The following is a 20072-nucleotide window of genomic DNA, read 5'->3' as shown; positions in this document are numbered from 1 at the left end:
GACATTTTAACATTACCCTAACAAAAAGTGAAGGAGGAGAGGAGGATAAAGTTCCTTTGGAGGATTTCTACATAATATATGAGCAAGGCGTGGGTTCTTTCTACTGTTGGTAAGGGTATATTGGCCTTACTCACTAGAAGTGTCACGTGTGGGTAGGAATCTCACTGAGTGGATCACTTCAGGATTTTATAATTTTTTGAGCACGAGTGTTTCATTACCTTTTTTGGAAGGTTTTCACAAGTGTTTCACTATTTTATATCACTTAAAAGTTGCACAATTTTATGATACACATTTATGTGTGCATGTATGTGTATATATATATAATATAATTTTTTTTTTTTTTTTTTTTCTTTCTTCTGATTATATTATGGTAATGCACTATTGTGAGTTTCTTTATTTTTGAGGTTTTTTCACAATCAACACTGCAAGAAATACAACTTTTTTTCTATTATTCTTTATTGAGACACTGGACTTTTATGATTTGGTTTTGGATCAATGAGACACTGGACTTTATGATTTTGTGTTAGTTTATGCATATAATTATATGGGGATAATTTTGTTGTTGCACATATAGGTAGATTATTTGTTTAAAGAGGGTAGATTCTCTTTGGACCTATTTATTTGAGTTCAAGCTTTCAAGGGTTGAAAGTTTTTTCCAATTTCGAATTAGTATAGGTGTAAGGGTGTTTCAGGATATCATTTTCACATTGTAATTATAAGTAATAAACACCCAAGATATTTAGCTTATATGTAAAATCACATATTTTTATTATTCCCTTTTAGGGAGAAAAGGTAATATCCATGGATGCTGACATGTACAATCACTGAATACACATTAAAAACATTGAAAGACAAGCAATCCAGATTGCAACATTTAAATATTTCTAGTGGTATTCACTTTGACTGGTTGAGATATACAGCAGTATATTAGCAAGAATAGCCAAAATTCAGCCGTGTATCACAAGTCTTAATGTAATAAACATATGTATCCTGCATATACAATGATAGCAGTAAGACAAAAAATTAGCCAAGTATATAGCTAGATATGCATAATCATGATCATTAGGTGCAATCTTTGAGTTTATTAATAGGTTACCCCACCTAAATATTAAATTGGTATATCTATATTTTTGAATATCTGCTCCAGATATTACCTTGCAAAAGTAGCAGTGACACCACCACTGTTCTGTACATAGCATAGATTCAAGTAAAAATACACTGCTCAAAAAAATTAAAGGAACAGTTTTTAATCAGAGTATAGCATCAAGTCAGTTCAACTCCTGGGATATTGATCTGGTCCGTTAAGTAGCAGAGGGGGTTGTTAATCAGTTTCAGCTGCTTTGGTGTTAATGAAATTAACAACAGGTGCACTAGATGGGCAACAATGAGACGGCCCCCAAAACAGGAATGGTTTTACAGGTGGAGGCCACTGACATATTTTCCCTACTTATCTTTTCTGACTTTTTTTCACTAGTTTTGCATTTGGCTAGAGCCAGTGTCACTACAGGTAGCATGAGGCGATACCTGGACCCTACAGAGCTTGCACAGGCAGTCCAATTCCTCCAGGATGGCACATCAATACGTGCCATTGCCAGAAGGTTTGCTTTATCACCCAGCACAGTCTCAAGAACATGGAGGAGATTCAAGTAGACAGGCAGTTACTCTAAGAGAGCTGGACAGGGTCATAGAAGGCCCTTAACCCATCAGCAAGACTGGTATCTGCTCCTTTGTACAAGGAGAAACAGGATGAGCACTGCCAGAGCCCTACAAAATGACCTCCAGACGGCAACTGGTGTGAATGTCTCTGACTAAACAATCAGAAAAAGATTTCATGAGGGTAGCCTGAGGGCCTGACATCCTCTAGTGGGCCCTGTGCTCACTGACCGGCACCATAGAGCTTCATTGGCATTTGCAATTGAACACCAGAATTGGCAGATCCACCACTGGCATCCTGTGCTTTTCACAGATGGGAGCAGGTTCGCCCTGAGCACATGTGACAGACTTGGAAGGGTCTGGAGAAGCCGTGGAGAATGTTAGGCTGCCTGTAACATCGTTCAGGATGACCATTTTGGTGGTGGGTCAGTGATGGTCTGGGGAGGCATATCCGTGGAGGAACGCACAGATTAGACAATGGCACCCTGACTGCTATTAGGTATCAGTATGAAATCCTTGGACCCATTGTCAGACCCTACACTAGTGCAGTAAGTCCTGGGTTTCTTCTGGTGCATGACAAAGCACAGCCTCATGTGGTGAGAGTATGCAGGCAGTTCCTGGAGGATGAATGAATTGATACTATTGAATTTGCCCCCCCCCCCATGCTTGCCTGACCTAAATCCAATAGAACATCTCTGGGATATCATATTTCAGTCCATCCGATGCTGCCAGGTTGTACCTCAGACTGTCCAGGAGCTCAGTGATGCTCTGGTCCAGATCTGGGAGGAAATACCCCAGGACACCATCTGTCGTCTCATTAGGAGCATGCCCCGACATTAGCAGGCATGCATACAATCAAATGGGGGCCATACAAACTACTGAGTTACTGCAATGAAATTTCAGCAAAATGGACCAGCCTGCTGCATCATTATTTCACTTTGATTTTTGGGATGTCTTCAAATTCAGTCCTCTGTAGGTTGATAATTTTCATTTCCATCAAATTATGAGGCATCCTTACGTTCCTAAAACATTACCCAGTCCATATCAGTATAGATATCCAGTATGATATTTTTCCCCATTGAGATCTGATGTGTTTTCAAAGTGTTCCTTTAACCGCCTCCCGCCCGCCATATAATACAATGACGGGCGCAAGGCAGTTCTGTTGTTCTGGGAGGACGTCATATGACATCCTCCAATTCTAACCGCGCATGCGCGGCTCCGGGAGCGCTCAGCGTGGCGATCGCCGGTGCACTGTGTCACTCGGACACAGTGGATCACCAGTCAATGGAAAGAGCCAAAGATGTCGGCTCGGTCATGTGATCAGCTGTGTCCAATCACAGCTGATCACATGTAAACAGGGAAATGCTGGTTATCGGCAATTCTGTCCTCACGAGCTGTCACGCTGACAGCTCGTGAAGAGTGGAGAGCCGGTAATCGGCATCCCTCAGAGGGGACATGTACACAGTGTACCCTGATGATCTGTGTAGCCCCAGCAGTGCCAGCTGTCAGTGCTTATCTATGCCACCCGCTAGTGCCACATCAGTGCCATATTTCAGTGCACATCAGTGCCATATCAATGTGACATATCAGTGCACATCTGAGCTGCCTTTCAGTGTCACCCATCAGTACCAGTCAGTGCCACCTATCAGTGCTGCCAATCAGTGCCACCTATCAGTGCTGCCAATCAGTGCCAGTCAGTGCTGCCTATCAGTGTGCATCAGTGCCGCCTATCAGTTCCGCCTAACAGTGCCAGTCAGTGCCGCCTATCAGTGCTGCCTATCAGTGACATATATGAGTGCTGCCTTTCAGTGTCCATCAGTGATGCCTGTCAATGCCCATCAGTGCCATCTACCAGTGCCTCATCAGTGCCCATCAGTGCCACCTATCAGTGTCCATCAGTGCAGCCTATCAGTGCCCATCACTACAGCCTCATTAGCGCACATCAGTGAAGGCGAAAAATTACTCATTTACAAAATTTTATAACAAAAACTAAGAAAAAACTTTTTTTTCAAACTCTTCAGTGGTTTTTGGTTTGTTTAAGAAAAAATAAAAACCCAGAGGTGATTAAATACCACCAAAATAAAGATCTGTCACAAAAAAAAAGATAAAAATGTCATATGGGTACAGTGTTGCATGACCGCGCAATTGTCATTCAAAGTGTGACAGCGCTGAAAGCTGGAAATTGGCCTGGGCAGGAAGGGGGTATAAGTGCCCTGTAGGCTAGTGGTTAATTCTTTTGAGTAGTGTATATGTCTTTTGTATTCATGTGATATTTCCTTATCATGGCGCTCAGCTTTAATGTTCTTACTTAAGGAAAAGGGGAAGCTATGACGTTACTGGCAGACAACCAAGATGTTGCTGAACCTATATCTCTCCATAGCCATACTGTAGCATCCTGTCCATGAAAACAAATAAAACCTGTAGATACAGTATGCTGTATATAAATAGAGACCAGCCTCTTTTTTGAACAATTTCACTTCAGTTTGTACAGACTGATAGCTGCAGGAATATATTATTATAAAAATGTAATATAATACAAGGGATGAGTTCAAACTGAGCTAAAACCTAAAAAAGGAGCATTCATTCGCAGAGAGTGGTAAACTAAAAAATTCAAATCCAGCCAGATGTAAATTGTGACACAAATGAGACAGAAGAGTAATTAGAAGAAACCATGTAATTTCCAAGGATAATTATAGTAAAACAAATAGGGAGTCAACATGTAGCTAGGTGCTATAGTAAGGTCAAGGCAGGCTGAGTTCAAGGGGGCCAGCACAAGCAAGAGCCTGAGAATTGCTCACATAAGCTAACAACCATTTGTTAGGCAGCTTATTTTATTTTTTTTATTGGTTGAACTGGATGGACTTTTGTCTTTTTTCAGCCAGACTAACTATGTAACTATGTAGCTACCGTATGAAATGAGATGTACTACATTGCTGGACACTTGGGCTGTGTTAGTGAACAGTGGGATAGCTGTGGGTGGAGAGGAAACTCAGTCCTCAATAACAAAACCTAAACTAAACCAGATAAAGGCTTTTTATGGCTAATAAATAAAAGTAAAAGGTATGAATCAATATTTGTAGTATAAAACATTGGCCTGCTAGTATCTTCTTTTTCATCTTGTTCCTTATTTACTATTATTTTCCCTTCCTCGAACTCTTAGAATGCTTTTTTCTGTGTCCCCTTTTCTTTCTGTGTTGATCTCAGTATACCAATCCCTAAATAGTTCTAAATTTGCATTGCTAAATAAAGATATAATTTAAGTATTTCAAGTAACCACTTGCTCTACGGAAAATTTACCCCCCTTCTTGACCAGGCCATTTTTTGCTATTCAGCACTGCGCTGTTTCAACTGGTAATTGTGTCGTAATGCGACTCTGTACCCAACAGAAATGTTGTCCTTTTTTTTCACACAAATAGGGCTTTCTTTTGGTGTATTTGATCACCACTGGGTTTTTACATTTTTTGTGATCTAAACTAAAAAAGTCTGAAAATTTTGAAAACAAAAGATATTTTCTACTTGCAGGTATAAAAAAAATGGAATAAACTCAAAGCTAGTCATAAGTTTAGGCCAAAAATGTATTCTGTTAATTTCTTAGGTAAGAAAAATCCCAATATGTGTATATTAATTGGTTTGCGTGAACGTTATAGCGTCTACAAACTATTGTATAGATACTGGAATTAATGTAGCTTTTACTTTCTGACTGCGTATCACGTTTCTTGAGGTGCTAAAATGCCAGGGCAGTGCAAAAACCAAATGACTCCTTTTTGGAAAGTAGACACCCCAAGGAATTTTCTAAGACGCATGTTGAGTCCATGAAAGATTTTATTTTTTGCCACAAATATTTGGAAAATTACATTTTTTTTATACACAAAGTTGTCACTTAAATGATATATTGGTCACGTATGCCATGGCTATATATTAATAATACCCCAAAACACATTTTGCTACATGTGAGAGACTTTTTGGCAGCCTATTCACACACAGGCCCCCAAAATACAATGACCACTTTCAGGCTTTCAAAAAGGGCATAATTCCTCAAGTCACTTCCTGACCTATCACAGTTTCAGAGGCCCTAAAATGCCAGAATAATACAAACACACCACAAATTACATTTTTTTTGGAAAGTAGACACTCCAAGGAAGAGGCATGGTGAGTATTTTTCAGATATCAATTTTGTCACAGGGTTTTGAAAAAAAAAAAAAATATATATATACGTTTTATCTTCTGTCTTGATTTTCCTTAAACTTGTGGTAACAAATGAGATCTGCAAAATATTAACCATACCCCTTAGCAAATACCTTGGAGGATCTATATTCCAAAAAGGGATCATTTGGGGGGGGGGGTGCTTCTACTATCCTGGTATTTCAGGGTTAATATTAGAAGCTCATGCCGCACATCACCCACTCTCCTAACCTCTTGAAGAACAAGTCTTTTCTGACACTTTTTATTTACATAAAAAAACATTTTTTTGTTAGAAAATTATGTTGAACCCCCAAACATTATATATATATACATATATATACACAGTATATATATTTAAAAGCTATGGCCCTAGAGCATAAAATGGTGGGTGTTAATTTTTTTTATGTCACACAGTATTTGCGCTGCCATTTTTCAAATGCAAATTTTTTGAGAAAAAAAACACGTTTTTGAATCTTAATGCACAAAAACACAATATACTGCCCAATTGTTTGATAAAATATAAAAGATGATGCTACGTCAAGTAATTAGATACCACACATGATATGCTTTAAAATTGTGCATGCCTGTGCAACAGCAACAAACTACGTACATTTCTAGTATCGATAGTCAACACTTTAAAAGCCTTTACAGGTCACCAGTTTATATTTACACAGAAAGTCTAGTGCTAGAATTACTGCCCATGATCTGACATTAGTGGTGATACCTCACATGCATCCTGCAAACTCTGTTTACATACCTTTGTGCACGAGCATGAGAATGGGGAGGGGTTGAATTTTTTTTTTTTTACACTGTCCCTTTCCTTTTTTTTAATCACTTTTATTGTTATCACAGTGAATGTAAATATCCCCAGTAATAGCAATAGGCAATGACAGGTACTCTTTTCTGAGAAGTCTGGGGTCTATTAGATTCTAGATCTGTCCTCTACCCTTAAAACATCTGATCACACCAAGATCGGTGTGATCAGCTGCTTTCCCAATTTAAAAATGGCGCTGTTAATATCCAAAAAATGGAAATGATGAAATGCTTGTAGCTTCCAATTTATTAGACCATAGAGATTATTAGAGCCATTCTGATCTCCGATCAGCTCTATGGTCAGCTGGTGGAACTGGCGGCTGAATTCTCAGATTCACCTGTACAAAGCACATACCGATCACATGTTCATCGGGATCTTCATTCCTCTGTGTCTGGTGGACACCGTGTTCACTGGTGGGGAGCCCGTTCGGGCGTACAGCACCCCCCTGTGTTAGTACAGCCAGAATGATGTACCCATACGACGCTCTGCCTGTAGCTGCCGCCTGTCCGCAGTACATTGAGGACGGAAGCGGTTAAAATAAATTTGTAAAATTTTGCAGAGGTATTTTTGTGTTTTGCACAGTTTTAAAATATCTGCCAATTCTTTATTTTAATGAAAAAACACCAAATGCATTAACTTTATTAAAGAATTGTATAGTTTTTAGTACTTGAGGTGCATGGCTTATTTCTCAAGTTGCTAAATTTTTTCTAACATTGTGGCAATATATCAGACTTGCTATACTATAATCTTTCCATGATAGCCCATGTAAAATAAACTTTTCAGTGTATTTATGTACTTACTTTAGAATACAAGATTGCCCTTAACCCTAACTGTACATTTTATTCTTTTCTTCCTTTTAGTGCTGGAATAAACTATATATAAACAGGAAAAGAGTGCTGTGAGTAGGGGTTTTCATTGTTTGCAGATAAGTTTGCAACTTGACTGAGAGGTTAAAAGGCTTCATATATGTGGCACCCGAAGTATAAAATGTGTACCAAATGCTGCATACCTCATTGATTTTGATGTATAAAGCAAGCAAGTGTACATGATTTGGTGTTTGACAACTTCTGGTGAGCATAGGGAACGCATGCCAAGTGCTACCTTCTAAAGTCTGTGTATACAAAGTCTAACAGATATGACCAAGGTCACATGGCCAGATAACACACTGAAATGCTTCTTGCTATTTGGGTTTAAAAGCATTTCATGTCAAGGTTTTTTGACAATTTTTAAGCACAGGCAAAGAAACATACAGCACAACCATCAAACTATGCATGTGTATGCCCTCCATTAAAGCTAAGAAAGCACAGACTTAATTTGGAATTATAGAGGGCAGTGATGAAGTGGTTTAAGGTACTCCATTGAGGTACTCAGCCTAGAGATTCATACAGGTAGACCAAAATATCCACTCAGGTATGTATCAAGGTAGAGTATAGTGCACCAGACCACCACAAGACTCGCCCACTACAGCCTCCTTGCTGTTCCTCACAAACAGAAAGCTTGATGTATCCGTATGTCAGAACTAAAAAACACTAAATTACTTTTCAACATCCCCACGTAGAGAGTTGGAGCCCAATACTTGATCCACAGGTGAATATTTGATACACACAGTGGTTATCAGGAACTGGTGAATGGTGGTTAACACAATCACTGACTAGTTTATTATTTATTCCTCATAGTGTACAAAGGTTCCTGCACTCTCTTTGAGCCCTGATATCTCAGAGAGATTTTTGCTCTATACAGAAAACGTAAGGTAGCCTGGGATGCGCAATACTGTGATGATATGTGATTTAGTATCTCAAAAAACAGGGGTCTCTTTCCAAACAAAGGGCCAGTTTACTGTCCTTCAGTCTTTTGGAGGGCCGTATTGTGGCCAGTGGGGGTAGAAAATGATCTAGGCTGGGCATCAATGAGCGTAAGCAATGCCTCAGCAGAAGGAATAGTGCCCCGACATTGGTATTACTGGGATGAATAGTGCCCCATCATTGCTATCAGTGGGAGGAATAGTGGCCAGTTATTAGTTTCAGTGGATGGAAAAGTGCCCACTCATTGATATTAGTGAGAGGAAGAGTGCCCCATCGTTGCTGTTAGTTGAGTGAATTATGCCCCACTGTTGGTGTCAGTGTTAAGTACAGATCACCAAATCAGTGGGAGGTATAGTGCCCCAAGGGCCGGATAAAGGTTGGCAAAGGGCCGCAGTTTGGAGACCACTGCTCAAAAACAAAGAACATTTTCATCAGGATCCAGATCTGAACTTGGTACTTCTGTGATGTCTGGATGTGTTTCTTCTTGCTGAGCCACCTGAGATGCTGGACAGCTCCCTGACTGGTTCCTTGGACAACCTTGCTTTGTGTCTTGTTTCTATTGAACCGTGAACCTTTTTGCTGTTCCCACGAACTTCCTAATTTAATCCTTTGTCTCTGCACTTCCTGTTTACTAGTTATTGTGCTCCTTTTCAGCCAATATCTTGCTCCTTTTTCTCCTGCTGCTGTCCCTACTTTCACAACCATTTTTTACTGATCTTTGGCTTGTTTCTCAACTACGCTTCCACTTGATCCCAACCTGCAACTATTCATTTTAGGGAGGTGCCCCTAACCATTGCTAACACACCGCACGGCCCCTATGGACGGCCGGCGGCCATCTTGGATTTTTAATGTAAGTGTGAGTTTGATGTAACTTTTTACTTTGAGTAATAAAAATACTACACCATTGGAGCCTTTCTTTTCTTGGGCTTGTTTTGTTCCTGCAAGCCCCCCCCTTTTTGAAGGTGATTCCTGACCTGACGTATTCATATGTGCATGATCCCCCTGGTGGCTGAGATCTGTGGAGCTGGAGACTGGTAACTTGTCCTGGATGTATGACACCTGGTGGTTGCTTCTGCCCTGATGACTTCATCCGTTTTCAGTGTTTCCAGATCCTGAGCACCTAGGAGTAGGTCTTATATACTCCAATGCGCAATTGTCACTCGATGCACCTTTCCAGGATTTTCACATGAGACTGTTCTGTTATGCTCTTCAGCGTTGCCGAACGCCATCTAAATTTTATTTTATAGGTTTATATTATTATCATGGTCATTTGTGATTATATATTGTCTATATAGCGCTGCATACTATATATCTATATGCAACTATTCATTGTTGACCTGTGGCTTGTTTCTCTACTACACTTTCACTTAATACCAACCTGTCACCACCTATTACTGACCTTTGACTTGTTTACTGACTATGCTTCTGCTTGATCCCTACCTGCTCCATCCACCACTGGACCCCAGCTTGCTGCTGGTGGGGCAGTCCTGAGGATTGTAACCTGTTACTAGCTTGCAGCGAAAACCATCTCCACCATCAGAAGCTCTAAAACCAGTTAGTGCTTATACGCCGTGCCTTGGGTGAGTCAATGACATCCACCAGGATGATCTGTTCATGTACTTATTCTGCTGGTTGCTGTGAAACTCTCTAGTGCTATAGCTACTGGTCTCCGAGCCTGAACCCTGACCGTTACAGTCTTACTAAAGCAGCCCAAGCACGGGACAAGTATCAGGCTTGAGCACAGTGAAAGAAGGAGCAGAGAGCATGCACAGTTCTTGTATTATCAAATATGCATTTATTAAAATAAAACCAATAATTCACGCACGATGATAACTGGAAAGTAATTCTTTGAGACTGCTCATTCTTCAATCGGTACTTCCTCATCATAATTGTGCATGCATTATTGGTTATATTTTATTAAATACATCTTTGATAAACTTCCCTTTTTGGACTTGTGCCATAACCATGACAGCCTTAAAGTGATGTTCACCACTGAAGGTCATCAAGGGGTTTTGGGGCTTTGTACTCCCTAACACCATTTCTTTCCTGTTTTGAAGCCTGCTGCACAGTAACAGCATACAGTCCTTTGGACCATTTATCTCTTCATTTAAGAAAATTGGGGTTCACTTTCAAGTAAATGTTTCCAACTCAGGGGCGGACTGACAACTCATGGGGCCCCCGGGCAATAGGGGATCATGGGGCTCCTGTGTCCTTGCCCAATCTCAAAAAAGCCTATGAAAAAGGTACCAGGGGCATCTCATGGGGCCCCCTACTGACCCCGGGCCCTCGGGCAGTGCCCGAGTTTCCAAATGGTCAGTCCGCCCCTGTTCCAGCTGCACCCTGGTTTGGTGCAAGCCTGCTGTCTTTACTACAAGTTTTTCCTTGTGCAAATCAATGCACTTTTTTCTAGTTATTAATCAAATTCAAAGCTGCCTTGAATACTTGAACTTGATAAGCAGTACACAAACAGGATTTGTGATTCCTCTTTCTATGGAAAATAGAGAATAAAGTGTTGACTGCATGTTCACCAGTATCCACCATAAGTTAGGACAAGATGGAGGGGTTTAATAGTACTGCATTATGTACAAAATTATGAGACTAGATACAGATGGACAATAGCCTTACCATCCACCTTTCTCTGTAACATACTGTATATGTAACTGGCTAGCCTTATCCTTTAATGTTTTTTCAAGACAAGCACAAAGATAAAATTAAGTAAATTGACAATATATGAACTTTAAATTAATCTTACTTCATTGTGTAGCACAATTTCTAATTTCCTTTATGCCCTTTACATGAAAGCGTATATGTTCTGGATAGGTACAGTTCTTATACTTGATTGTAACATTAAATTTTAACAGTGGGCCTGAGGGTATATGTTACTGAAACTTCAGTCTTGTAGAATAAACATTATCCTAATGTTATACTAATTATAGAGAATGTACTGCACAAAGACTAATTACTTAAAGTCATATATTGCTTCATCGTTAAGCACAGATGTGAAAGAATTAAAATTAAATATTTTTAACAAAAACACATTTCCTAAATTTAGATCAGAAAATGTGTTATGCTTCAGTTCACAATGTATTAATCCTATGTCTGGTACATTATAGACTTTTGATAGGGTTCATGCTTAAGAACATTAACAGTGGTGTGCTAACGAACCTTGGTTATAGTGACAACAAATGCCTCCAGGAAGAGTTTTATTTGCTAGTGACTAAAAGAAGCATGTGCTTATCTGAACCCGTTTGCTCTTTAATAAAGGTTAAACACCATTCTTGAGCCACAAAATGATCTATTTTATCTTCTTCTAAATTTTATGCAGCTGTCTAGAAAGAGGATACTGAAGGACATGCGATGCAAATGCCAGTTGCATGCTGGCCCTTTCAAATGGCTAAAATACATTGGAAAATTATTTTAAAAAATAAATAAAAAGGAACGTGAAATCTATAGAAATGGTTAAATATGAATTCCAGCCAATACATGTTTTTACATAGTTACATTGGTCCAACTTGGACCAATGTAACGATGTATATATATCATAACTGGCTGATGCTGCTGAAAGCTGGAAATCCCTGAACAACTACTTCAGTGATCTCTACTTGCTTCTGGCTCCCATGCTGAGCAGCCAGCCTGATGCATTGTGAATACAGGAAGTCAGCCACTCGATAGAGGCGCCATTCAGAGAGTGCTATGCATTTGTTTTGATGAATGCAAAGCGTTCTCTGATTAGACCTCAATGAGAAATCATTGTGACATCTATGCCCCGCCTCTCCACCTTATCCAATCAGAAAAAGCTTTACATTCATTCAGATAATGCAAAGCATTCTCTAAGTGGCACCTAAACTGTACAGCAAGCTCCTGTGTTCAAAATGCATGAGACAAAAGTGGAGATCACTGGAGTAGCGATTCAGTGATTTCCAGCTTCCAGGGGCATTGACTTGGGCATTGGTTTAGTCATAGTTACATTGATCCATGTTGGGCGAGTGTAACTATGTAAATATATACCATGCCTGAAATTCTTTGACGGAGGGTGACGCAGGAGGTCCAGCGCTACTTGAAGCATGAAGAGGACCCAAACACAAGAGGAGTAAGTATGCAAAGAAGGTGTAAAGGGGTGGTATCAGGGTTACAGGGAGGGTTAGTTTGTGGCATTTAGAAAGGGTTAGGGTTCCACTTTTTCCTCATTATTTTTATTATAAAAACAAAGATATTGTAGAACATGGATCTTTCTGTTCTTGCCTGAGCAGAGATAGTAGTTGTTAATTGAAGCAAGAATGTCTAATGACTAGCATTTTATCTACTGATACTGATTCCAGCAACCTTATGCCCTGTACACACGATTAGAAAATTGGATGACAAAAATCACTTTCGGAGGGTTCGTATGATAATCTCATCGTTAGTACACAGCTTTCAACAGCCGATCATAACAGTTCATGCGACAATATCCAAACGAACAAGCATGAACATTTTTCTTGTGCAATAATGATTCATTTAAGCTCCAAGGAGCAGGGCCCTCCTATGTCTCTTGTATTGAACTGTATTGTTGCTGTATTGTGTCCTGTTATATTGTAAAGCGCTGAGCGAACTGTTGGCGCTATATAAATCCTGTACAATAATAATAATAATAATTGAATCAGTGCAGTATTCGTCCAGAAAACATCAAGAGATTAATACCACACATGCTTAGAAACAAAAGAATACTGTCACGATCAGGGGTCAGGCTCGAAGAACTGTTACTATAGCAGTGAAAATGCTCGCTCCAAAACCAGCAGGATAGTTAGAGAGGCAGGTCACCCTGGCGAAGGAGTGTGTTCACCTGAGGTGCGGAGTCTAAGTACTAACCGGTGTTCACCAGAGCTCCTGATGGTGGAGATGGATTTTGCTACGTGTTAGCACCAGGTCACGGTCCTCAGGATCACCCCACCAGGAGGTGAGGAAGCGGAGGTTCAGTAACGTATTAAGCAGGTGAGGATCAAACAGAAGCATAGTCAGTAAACAATCCAAAGGTCGGTAATGAGCAGTCGCAGGTTGGGATCAGGCAGGAGCGTAGTCGAGGAACAAGCCAAGGGTCAATAATGAGCGGTAGCAAAATATCAATGACAGCAGAGACAAGGAGCGAGATACTGACTGGAGAGCACAATAATCTTTCAAACAGGAAGCGCAGAGACATGACTTATATCAGGACGTTCATGGGAGGAGCAAGGGGTTCAAGATTCATGACAAACAAGATCAAGGCAGGATCATTCAAATAATTGTCAAGGGAGTTGTCCAGCATTCCAAGTGGCTCAGCAAGAAGAAACATTGCCACTCACTGCAGAAGGCCTAGGTTTGGGCCCAGGCTCTGACATATACATTATAATACAATACATTACATTACTTCAGAAGTTGTATTCATTGTACGAGAATTTTCGTAACCTCTTAATTTTTTATATGAGACTAGCATGCAAGAAAAAAGGAATGACGCACAAAAAAGCTGATTCAGGTTTCACAGCTAATTGACACGGTAGTTTTTCAGTGATTCAGGTCAGGTTTACATGAGGATAGGATAGGATTAGGTCTGGATTTTATCATGTTCACATATATGCAGTCTAAAAACAGTTCCTATAGAAGGATAACCTGTAATCTGCACCTGAACTGGACCACACTGCTCAGAAATTGTACAGGACTCTTTTTCAATCCGCACTGCCAGAGCACAGGACATGTGTGAACAGGCACCATAGGAAGCAATGTTATTTCACATGTCATGTAGATTAGATGCGTATCAAACCTAGGCATTATATTGTAGCATGATTGCAATATTTGACTAAATTGTTGCTCTAGGTGTTTATTTCTGATTGAGTGCTAACAGTTACCCTTATAACTTTGACTATGAAAGTTATATATAGCTTATGACCAGGATACGCAGACGTCAGCAGTAGACAAAGTCAGAAAAGGATGAAAGGTTTCTTGGAGAGGCTAGGTTGATGCTAAGCACACTGGAAATGTGTATTCTTGCAATACAAGTACAGCACAAATACATGTACAATGAAAAGGGAAGAAAATTAGCTGATGATTTCAACCAACTTAGACACACGTTTTCCAAAGAAGACCTGTATATCAGTGTGTAGTGGTTTTAATACTCCAAACAGATATAAAAGACACAGATCATCACAGTTCTGTAATCATTAATACATCATTACATTTATCTTTGAAATGGAAGCAGTGTAAGTAACAGAAGTTAAAGTGCTACTAAACCCAGGACACTGCATTCACTATATCTGGTCTCCCACAGTACACAGAACATGGAAATGAAATTATTTTAGCAAATATAAACTGCTAAATACTTTTTCTCATCAGCAGTTAGAGCAGTCTTTTGATTTCTATCAGTGTCCAGCAGAGCACTGGTTAAAGCTTGTAAGAGAAGTTTTCTTTCTGCTCTAGGAGATATGAAACCTCTGACCCTCTGTCTGGACAGTGCTCATTGACCCTGTGCTGATCACACGCACCCTCCCAAGAAAAAAAAAACCTCTCTAGCAATACACAACAAACTGAGCATGTGCATGTAACCACTGGTTCAGTCTGTATCTGGTGGTCATTTTAACAAGAGGAGGGGCAGAGAAGAAAGGATCAAACAGCCTTTTTACACAATGCAGAGGATCAACCCCTTAGGTTCCACAGTGAGTATAACAAGCATGCTTTGCTGCATATACAGACTGATTTTACTGTTGTGGGTTTAGTAACACTGTCACGGACTGCCAGCGCCTCTCCCATCCCCCGCCATATCCCTTCACCCCTCCCTTCCCCCTTGCACATTCCGATGTCTGTGGAGCTTCCATGGACAGGACTGGGCCGGCCATTGCAGAGGCAACCTAGCCGCGTCCCACATGGTTTTCAAAAGACCCGCACTGGAAGCAGCCCTCCTCTCTCTGTTTCTGTCCATGCTGCTGGAATCATCTTGCTCCCGGAAAGATGCTGGGAGGCTCGGGTGAGGGGGACCGAGCCTCCCCAGCCATCCCCCCTGTGTACTCTGCAGACCCCCAAAAGGTCAGGACTGTAGCCCTCTGCAATATCCCAGGGTTGGGAGTCTCCACAGCTCTGCATGATCCTTCCCCTCAAAGGTCAGACCCCACAGCTGAGACCCTGCCAGACCCTGCAAGTCTGTAAGCCTGTCTACTGCGCACCCTTGCACCCTGTCCGCTGCTGAGTGCCCTGGGAGCTGCTGCTGAGGGATCCTGCACACTGTCCGTGGCTGTGTGTCCCTGAAAGCTGTCTGCTGCTGAGTGCCCTGGAGGCTGCTGCTGAGGGACCCTGCACACTGTCCGTGGCTGCGTGTCCCTGGAAGCCGTCCGTTGTTGAGTGCCCGGGGAACTGCTGCTGTCTGCTGATTGCTGGTTGTCCTTTGAATGCTGACCGCTGGTCGTCCCTGTCTGGAGCCGCCTGCCGCTGAGGGTCTGCAAACTGCTTACCGTGAGTGTCCTGAACTGTCCCCGCTGTGTGCACCGACCACCCGTGTCCTGAACTGTCCCCGCTGTGTGCACCGACCACCCGTGTCCTGAACTGCCCCCGCTGTGTGCACCGACCACCCGTGTCCTGAACTGTCCCTGTTGTGTGCACTGACCACCTGTGTCCTGAACTGTCCCCGCTGTGTGCACCGACCACCCGTGTACTGAACTGTCCCTGTTGTGCGCACTGACCTCCTGTGTCCTGAACTGTGCCTGCTGTGTGCACCGACCACTCGTGTTCTGAACTGTCCCCGGTGTGTGCACCGACCACTCATGTCCTGAACTGTCCCCGCTGTTTGCACCGACTACCCGTGTTCTGAACTGTCCCCGCTGTGTGCACCGACCACCCGTTTCCTGAACTGTCCCTGTTGTGCGCACTGACCACCTGTGTCCTGAACTGTGCCTGCTGTATGCACCGACCACTCGTGTTCTGAACTGTCCCCGGTGTGTGCACCGACCACTCGTGTCCTGAACTGTCCCCGCTGTGTGCACCGACCACCCATGTTCCGAACTGCCCCGCTGTGTGCACTGACCACCGGTGTCCTGAACTGTCCCTGTTGTGCACACAGACCACCTGGGTTATGCACTGCCCTACTACACGCCTAGACTACCCTTACTTGAACCGCCCCATGGCGTGCCCGGAGTATAGCTACCTGCGGTGCCCCTGAGTGCTTGAGCCATCGCTACCCGTTGAGTCCCCGTGAACCCAATGTTCCTAGAAAGCTGGGTGGGAGCTGTGCTGAGGCCAGACTCCACAGCTAGAGTCCCGTTGAGTCCCCGAGACCCCTGCCCAGGGGTAGATTGCCACCTGTTGCCCGAGGCCCCTGCCCAGTGGTAGGTTGCCGTCTGTTGCTCGAGGTCCCTGCCCAGGGGTAGATTGCCGCCTGTTGCCCGAGGTCCCTGCCCAGTGGTAGGTTGCCATCTGTTGCTCGAGATCCCTGCCCAGGGGTAGATTTCCGCCTGTTGCCCGAGGTCCCTGCCCAGTGGTAGGTTGCAGCCTGTTGCCCGAGGCCCCTGCCCAGTGGTAGGTTGCCGCCTGTTGCTCGAGACCCCTGCCCAGGGGTAGATTGCAGCCTGTTGCCTGAGATCCCTGCCCAGTGGTAGGTTGCCACCTGTTGCCCGAGGTCCCTGCCCAGTGGTAGGTTGCCGCCTGTTGCCGGAGACCCCTGCCCAGGGGTAGATTGCCGCCTATTGCCCGAGGTCCCTGCCCAGGGGTAGATTGCCGCCTGTTGCCCGAGGTCCCTGCCCAGTGGTAGGTTGCTGCCTGTTGCCCGAGACCCCTGCCCAGGGGTAGATTGCTGCCTGTTGCCCGAGGTCCCTGCCCAGTGGTAGGTTGCCGCCTGTTGCTCGAGACCCCTGCCCAGGGGTAGATTTCTGCCTGCTGCCCGAGGCCCCTGCCCAGGGGTAGATTGCCTGCCTGTTGCCCGAGACCCCTGCTCAGGGGTAGGTTGCCCGCCTGTTGCCCGAGTCTCCAATCCGCTGTCCAGTCACGGAGGGAGCTCGGCTGAGGCCCCAAGCCTAGGGGGGAGATTGCCTGCCTGGAATCGTCCCTGGTTTGCACACACATCACCCTCCCTGCCATTTCCCCATTGAGTGTCTGTCATTTTGTTGCTTCAATAAAGCTTTGTGTGTTCCCCATCTTCTCCGTGTGCTCTGTCCTGCCTACGCTTCCGTTACAAACACTTTAACTTTGTATCAGCCTCTTGCAATCCCCTACAACAGAGGTAGTCCTGGGAGAGGGAGAAGCAGCACTAGAAGCCAATTACTTGTGTTGCAGTGCTAATTTGATAATGAGAAGCATCCTGATAGAAGGAGAAAGCAGGGTGATATAGGGATGAAATGTATATTATATAGGGCGCACTTGTTGGAGCCGACCTCTGTAGCTGTAAGATAAAGGTGCCAGATGGATATCAGGGATGGATGGATGGGAGCAGTAACACTGAGGCAGCTCTTCTTAGAGTGGAAGCAAGGCTCTAATGCAGTAACAAGAAAAAGAGAGGAAGGCGCCTCTAAGTGCAGTATTGACAATTTATTCAGTAAACAATGGAGCCTATTGAGCATGCTCCAAAATGCATTACCGCCCCCTTCACCTGCTACATCAGACTCTGCTCTCCAAGCTTCATTTTTGATGCACAGGCACATCCTGGACTCTACTTCCTGATCCTATAGGCATAGTTTGCTGCAGGGACGGCTGGATGTCCCACCTGGATCAAATTACGACACGATGAGTCTTTTTAACCATTTATCTTGTAAGTGCAAATTTTCCATTGTTTACTGAATAAATTGTCAATACTGCACTTAGAGGCGCCTTCCTCTCTTTTTCTTGATATAGGGATGAACTTAACAGTCTGCTGCTTTTTTTCACTGTCCAGTCACAACTGGAGGAGGGACAAGACCTGCAAGTGGTACTTAATGGCAATAGCAAGACAAGGCTATACTGTGTGGCAGGGCTGTGTAAATCTCAGAACTGGATGTACAAGAATATGAATCCTTTGACAAGTGAAAAAGCTCTCATATTTACAGTAAGTATATATTTATTCTGTTTATTTAGCTCTTTGGCAGGAATACAACTTTAAAGATACCCTGTGGCCAAGTAATTTTTTTTTCAATGTGATATTTTATGCATGTTATATATACCTATAAAAGACTCACTTGTGTAGACATCCAAAAGGCTGCTTGGCTCTGTCTTGGATGTGATTTCTGCAGCCCCAACTGACTCAAAGCTATCACCCAAGTGACACTCTTTAGTATTCCTCTTTGCTCAACCCTCAGCCACTATATAGAAGGGAAAGAGTTGCTGGGCAAGCAAATACATTAATTAGACACTCCCAGAAGTAAATAGAGCAGTGACATGTCAGGGGAGAGGAACAACTGTGACTGTGGAATGGACTCTTCCTGGAGTGGTTAAATTCCCCAGCAGATTCAAAGGCAGATTGCAAGTAAATACAAAAAATTGCTGATGGAAAGGAAAAACTATGCAAGTAAGCATTTAAAATACTTTTTTGTTTTACCTGCAGTTGATGACAGGGTCCCTTTAAATTAAGTTTTATGCTGCCTCAGCTGAGAGGTTTAGTGTTAACATGTTTCCAGGGTCTTTCTTGGTGGGTTTTCTTGGGTCCGACCCACTGGTCCTGTATGCTATTAAAAAGGGACAGGACTCCGACTCAGAGTCTCACACACAGCAAGTGAGTAGGTGTGTATCTTATCTTCCATGTCGCTGTCACCAGGTTCTGTCCACACAGCCGTCTGCCAATTCCAGAGCACCTATGGATCAAAGAACCTTTACAAAGCAAGGGTCAACTAAGAGCGACAAACCGCCCGAAGACACCTATGCTGGAATTCTGCCATGAATGGACTTTCATCCTGTGCAGGTATGCTGGGACAGCCCCAAGCCTAGCTAGGGATTAGTTTAGCGGAAAGTTTGTTAGTTTTGTTCAACTGTCATGTTATTGACGCAAAGTTTTTGAAACTTTGTACTTTGCCTGGTCTGAAGTTACTAAAGGGGTGTAATGCAAGTATGTAGTAGTTTCAGACCTGGGCCAGTGGCGCATTGGGGTATGAAGACAGCTCCGTAAGAGTTAACACAGTGTGGAAAACAAGCAGGTGGTTACCAAGGGTAATGGAGGTTTAGCAAAAAGCCTGTTGTGAAGCATGTACATGTGGCAGGTGGAATAGCCTCTTGCAGGAGGAGTTGTCTGAACCATCTCTCTCCTGTCTCCCATAGTAATTGGAGAAGATCAGCACCACACAGGTCCTCAGCCTGTGCACAGGTATGGAAGAAGAAGAATTAAGTGAGTGCATGCAGGGGCGTCCCTAGGCAGGTGCGGGGGGTGTGCACCGCACTAGGTGACACCTTTTGCACGGGGTGACACCGGACCCGCTCCACCAGGGGTAGACTGACCAAGAACCCGGCATCACTACAGGGCCCCATGAGAGGCTCAGTCCATCCCTGTATGTGCCACTGCTGAAATAAGCAAGCATTGAGGGGACAGACAGTGAGGCAGGCACTGCAGACACCTCTCCTCCTCGAAGTTTCAGCAGAGGGTGGCTCCACATCCCTGCCATGGGTGCTGAAGTTGGAGAGCTGGAGGGGCGGGCAGAGTGTGCAGCAGGTCAGTGTGTAATCCCCGGACCCTG

General features: G+C 43.3%; 1 long non-coding RNA gene across 1 annotated transcript in view; it reads right to left on the bottom strand.

Annotated features, from left to right (window-relative positions):
• LOC149460859 (uncharacterized) overlaps positions 1–19168 on the bottom strand; it is a 147386-nt gene extending 128218 nt beyond the window's left edge. The window contains exon 1 of the long non-coding RNA XR_016313018.1: positions 18947–19168. This is a non-coding gene — a long non-coding RNA (uncharacterized LOC149460859). The remainder of the gene's footprint in view (positions 1–18946) is intronic.
• Between the last annotated feature and the right edge of the window lie 904 nt (positions 19169–20072).

This window comes from Staurois parvus, unplaced genomic scaffold, assembly GCF_062004578.1.
Source record: "Staurois parvus isolate SC_StPar_1 unplaced genomic scaffold, SC_StPar_1.0 ptg000218l, whole genome shotgun sequence".
Lineage (NCBI taxonomy): Eukaryota > Metazoa > Chordata > Amphibia > Anura > Ranidae > Staurois > Staurois parvus.
This window is presented reverse-complemented; position numbering and strand designations above follow the sequence as displayed.